Here is a 6,471-nt window from a genome sequence, read left to right as displayed (position 1 = left end):
CATGTAACCTCATGTTTTTCATACCAAGTCACTTTTCTTTGTTGGGACCTAAGGAGAAGTGTCAGACTTCAAATACTTGTCTCCAACATAATAATATGATCTGTAAACTAAGATAACTGTTAAGTAAACGTGATTTGATAGTTATAAATATCATATAACAAAGATGTTTTAATAAGTATAGAATTACTTTATAAATCATTCTGCGTTCTGGTATTTACGCAAACTTGTCATCTCATCTTGATCTTAAGAATTCTAACGGGTTGAGTATGACACTACATAATTTAAATAATGCAAGTTTAAATACAATGAAATATTATCATCTGAGAAGCTTTTGTGAAAAATCAGCTATGTCATACATATGTGCAGGTGTTTTTATAACAATATGATATTTGAAATACCAATTTATTTATTTACGAAAATATTCTAACTCTACTAAAATAGTAGCATCAATTAAACTAACTTAGAAGGAAATGTTTCATCTTCTATTTTTATCCTCGATATCTAACACATTTTGCAACAGAACTTGAGATTGTGCATCCAATTTAATTGCGAACTCCACCGATATGTCATCGCCAATATATTTCTGCAACTATTTTCAAAATCAAAAAAAGATAATGTTAAAAAGTTTTTAGTGCAAGGATATTGGTTTTGGTATTTGTGTCACTTTTTCTTGATCACACTTATCTTTTCGAGTGACATTTCTCAGTATCTTTTATGTCAGAACATGAATTGTATGACAGTTTGCAATATGTTTTGAGATGAAGATAAATCTGGTTCATGCTGAAAATTTGTAAGCATATATTTAAGCATTAAAGAATGACACGCACTTTTCTGCTAAATTTCTCTACAAAGAAGATTTTTAGTTTATACAGTGTCTATTTTTCAATTACGTTTTTTATCTTGTAAAATAAAACTGAATAAAACAAAAAATCCGCTAAAGTAACGACTCTGCTTGACGTGTTGTCACCTGGAGATATTATGTATGTTTTATAACATAAAAAAATAGCCATTTGTAGGTTGGTTCATTGTATAATTGAAATATCAAATTTCATCTCTGTTTGATTTTTGCATAACATTTCTGATTAGTTGCATATAATGAAATTTTGGAAACATTTAAGCCAAACAAATCCGCTTTGTCTTTTAGGTTTACTACTCTTAAGTTATGAGGACTTGTCAGAATGTTTTCATCCCTCTTGGTCATATGTTTGAATAGAGTTTCTATCATCATCATCATCATCATCATCATCATCATCATCATCATCATCATCATCATCATCATCATCATCATCATCATCATCATCATCATCATCATCATCATCATCATCATCATCATCATCATCATCATCATCATCATCATCATCATCATCATCATCATCATCATCATCATCATCATCATCATCATCATTATTATCATTACAGTACTTATTGTTACTGTTTGACAGGAACTTGAATGATCGGTGAAAGATCGGTGACGGATGTTTGACTCATCGATGAACGATCGGTGATTGATAACCCATATAATCCGTCAGATACCCAAAATAAGCTATGTGAGAGTTACTGTGACAACAGTCAGCAATCGATAAGTCAATTATTTATATTCAAGGATACATATATAATTGCAATGCCTATGTGAAACGAACTCCGCTGTATTTACATGCAGTAAACGCGGATCTCTACGAAGACACCTTTACCCGATGAGTTGTCATCAACTTGGGTCCATCAACTTGGTCGAAATAACATTTAAAAAAAAATATATAAATTACTTCAAACGCTTTATATACATTTTATAAGAGTTTCTCGTTTCTCGTTTTTTATATAAATTAGACCGTTGGTTTTCCCGTTTGAATGGTTCTACACTAGTCATTTTGGGGCCCTTTATAGCTTGCTGTTCGGTGTGAGCCAAGGCTCCGTGTTGAAGACCGTACTTTGACCTATAATGGTTTTTCTTTTACAAATTGTGACTTGGATGGAAAGTTGTCTCATTGGCACTCATACCACATCTTCTTATATCTTTTCATTATTGGTTCTTTTATTTTTATGCTCAATAAATAACATAATTGCAGAATAATGACATGCTCGTAATGCTTCTGTATCACTTATTCTAAAAAGAGATAAATGTTATCATTTGAAATAAGAACCCTATACAGCAATCATGCATTTTAATGATAGTAGGTGAGTCAGTTTTTATAAAATGCAAAAGGTATAACAGTAGAGATACTTAAATCTTTGTTTGTGTTGATTAAGAGTGCAATGACTTCTTTATTTAATCGAAGTCATGAACCGCTATCTGTTTTTAGCACGTTTCTTTACATCAGGATGAGTTGTTTTTCATTAAATATGAGATTAGTTACCAAGTTTGTTTACATTGTATAAACAATTCAATATTTAAACTTTGCATACAATAAATGCACTTTTATTTGCAATCAGTCATTTCAGATGGCTCTGGATGAGTTTTTTTTCTATAAAATTTTAATACTCTTAGGATAATGTATGTGTGTTTTGAAAAAAGAGTGCAATTATTTGATTATTTCAATGGAAATCATACACCGTCATTTGTTTTAAGTACTTTTAAACTTCAGGATGGGTTCTTTTTTAATAAAATATGATTATATCATACTAGAAAGTTCTAAAGTTGTGTTTGCATTGTTTAAAAAAGCAAATATTTCTTCTTTTTACAAAACAAAATTAAGAAATAGTTCATGGAAGCCATAGATTTGTTTGAAATTTACACATGGCCTGGGCCGTGATATTCGAATTTTATCCTGAGCGTTAACGAATATCATGGCCCAGACCATGTGTAAATTTACAACCAATCTATGGCTTCCGTGAATTATTTCGATTCTAATCTATAGGACAAATACGGTTATTAAAAAACTGAAGCGAGGGTGGGTTTGCCTTGTGTGTTGCTGTTCTTTTTTACCCCCTGTTAGTTAAAGCTAAACAATTTCAATAAATCTATAGCTTGAATAAATTATTTCTAAAATAACCGATTGAACAAAAATTTGTTTTGACATTCTATATTTAAATGTTTTTCTCGTAAGAATTCTGTCAAATCTATCCTCAGTTGACATTTCGTAACTAAGGATCCGCCATTTTGTCTTGCTGAAATAAGTAAATGTGCGAATAATGCAATAGAATAGCAAATAAAATAACTCTTACCTCAAAACTCCATTTTAATGCATTATTATCCGAATTTGGAGGGTTCACGTAACGGAAGAAACTTCAGCTTTGATAACATTTTCATTCGTATGACGTCATGTTTTGAAATGACGTTAATGTGCAAAAAGCATTTATGGAATTCGGCGGAATTTTATTTTATTTTGATTTTGTACATTTTTCCTAACTGTAATGCGTTAATTGTTTTTGTTATGCATCAGAATAAGAATGAAGTCACGATATTTTTTTTCAAATGCAATTTTAAACCCAGCGAAATCGGCATAGCGTTTGCACATAGGTTACGATACATGTGAATTTACGTGGGAGGTATATTGTAACAGTCATTATTATGTACAGCTCTGAGTCTGCGATAAGTATAGATATATCGAGAATTTTATCACGGTGTTGTTTACAAAGCGAAATAGCTCGTCATATTAGAATGCAATATCATTTGCCAGCTGTCATTGTTATTGTCTCTGGATAAGTTATTTTTTATAAAATGTCAATATTCTAAGAATAAAGATGCTTAAACTTACTTGTGTGCTGAATAAGAGTGCAATAACCCCTTCGCTTGAACAGAAATCATTCACCGTTAATGATTTTGGGCACTTTTTGAACATCGGGATGGGTTGTGTTTCATATGATAGGATGTATATCAGAGACAATTATCACATTGTGTTTGCATTGTTTAAAAATAACCATACATGCCATATTTCTCCTTTTTATGGAAACCAATACACTTATATTTGCATTCAGTCATTTCTAATGTCTCTGGATGAGTTATTTAATAAAATGTGAATAATCTACGGATAAATGTGATCAAACTTATGTGTATGTTGAACGAGAGTGCAATTAAGTCTCTATTTTAATGGACATCATGAACCGCTATTTTTGTTCATTTTGTACATCAGGATGGTTCTTTTTTTCAAAGAATATGATGACTATTAGAGAAAAAATACTTAAATGTTGTTCGCATTCTTTTAAAACTGCCAATATTTCTTCTTTTTATGAAAATTAATGCACGTTTATTTGCAAAAAGTCTGTTCAAATGCCTCTGGATGAGTTCATTTTATTAAACGTGATTTACGTAAGGATAAAGATGCTAAAACTGTAGTTTGTGTTGAATAGCAATGCGATTTTTTTTTTTTGAATGAAAATCATAAATCGCATATGGTTTTAGTACATTTTGTACATCAGCTTGTGTTGTTTTCCATAAAATATGAAGACTTTCACAGAAAATTTTGTCCACATTATTTGAAAATGCCAAGTTTTCTTCCTTTTATCAAAAATAATGCACTGTTGTTTGCAATCAGTCATTTCCAATGCATCTGGATAATTTTTTTGTTGTTATAGAATATTTATATTCAAAGGATAAAAATGCTATCAGAAAAAAAAACCTCTTAAATTTTGTTCGCATTGTTTTAAAAAATGCCAATATTTCTTATTTTTATAAAAAGCAAAGGACTTTTATTTGAAATCAGTCATTTCAAATGCTTCTTGCTGAGTTACTTTTATAAAATGTGAATAATCTAAGGATAATGATGCTTTAAGTTATTTGTATGCTGAATAAGAGTGCAATCATTTCTTTATCCAAATAGAAATCATGAACCGTTTTTGAATTTTGGTACATTTTGTACATCTTGATGGTTCTATAAAAAAAAAACGAAGGGTTAATGCCACAACTTCGTAACTGAAAATTTGTCACTTTTCAGAAATCGACATACAAATTTTGAATGTCAATATCAATTTCATTTTACTTCAAAAATGTATCAAATTAACTTTGATTGCGCAAATACTCCTAATGATTATAAAGGAGTAAGTTAAGTAAGGTCCAAATTTGGCCCGGATTATTAAGTTCAATGTTTCAGGATAAAATAGGTTTTAAATTGATGAAAAGACATGTGAGAAAGTTATATAGAACAATTTTTGCCAGCGTTTTATTTTTTAATCATTGATTTTGACATCCCAAATAGGTTAACAATAGAGATTTTTTGCGAAATTGGACAAAATCGTCCGGATTTCAACCAAATTAAGACCTAGGAAACATGGAGCGCAGGCGTCGACAAACAAAATATTCAAGTCAGATATGTAAAATGTCATAACAAACATTAGACTTAAATATATTTGTTGTCGACGCATGCGCTCTATGTTTCCTTTCCAAACAATCAACGTAAATTTAACTGTTTTCATTGAATTTTCGCGGAAAATCAAAATGAGTGTTATTTGTGACGTCATAAATAGAACGCAAAAACATAAATTTTCAACAAAATGATGTTTTCCAATCTAGTCATTATATTAACTATGATTCCTTGTGACATTGGTCAATAAATCCTAATTGCAATTTTCAGCTAGAATAAGGGACCATTTTAGGACCTTATCGAACCTACTCCTTTATGATTTGATGCTATTTTGGACGAAAGATAACAAATAAAAATGCACTTGTAATGTTTAACGGATATAGGCATTCCATAATGATTAAATCTAATGCAGATGTGTTTGTCACAAGGTCGTATCTAGTGATAAGAGGTATACGCTCTGAGGTATATCATATTTTAAATTGTGTTTGATAAACATCATTGCATTTACAAGCGATAAGAGATTGTGAAATTTGAAATATGAATAAATATAACTGTACTATGAACGATATATTAATTTAACAATTATATACATACACATAACGTAATAAAACATTGTTAAGAGGAAACAAAAGATGATGCAAAGCAATACAGTACATAAAGAAATTATGGAAAGTGGATGTAACTATACAGAAATACATACACATATTTGAAAACTCTTATAATTTACTTCTTGTCAAACTAAAAAAATATCATTTAATTCGCACATTCCTAAAGCAATAAGAGAAGGTTAAAACATTTCAGAAATGAAAGATATGTCATTGTCTTTATAATACTTGTTTGACCTTAATAACACATAATATAATTGAATCAGACTATCTACACAAAGACCTTGGATTGATGAATTTATTATGTGAAATATTATGTATTGAATCTTAAAGACAAAACAAAACGATGAATTGTATCAAAGTTCCAAAAGAAAATTGTGTGTAATGGATGTGTTTCACAAACGAATATACAGTAACCCAAAATAAGATTGAAATCATAATTTAACATGTTTATTGGTTTTTTTTTAAATCATTAATATAATTTTGCTCGCAAGTAGGAAAAATTACTAATTTAGACTTTCCTTTCAGAATAGTTCTTTTCCCCAAAAATTAACCAATATAAAAAAGAAGATGTGGTATGATTGTTTATGAAACAACTCTTCACAAGGGACCAAATGACACAGAAATTAACA

This window comes from Mytilus californianus, unplaced genomic scaffold (assembly GCF_021869535.1).
Source record: "Mytilus californianus isolate M0D057914Y unplaced genomic scaffold, xbMytCali1.0.p SCAF_6, whole genome shotgun sequence".
Classification (NCBI taxonomy): Eukaryota; Metazoa; Mollusca; class Bivalvia; order Mytilida; family Mytilidae; genus Mytilus; species Mytilus californianus.
Note: the sequence above shows the minus strand (reverse complement) of the source record.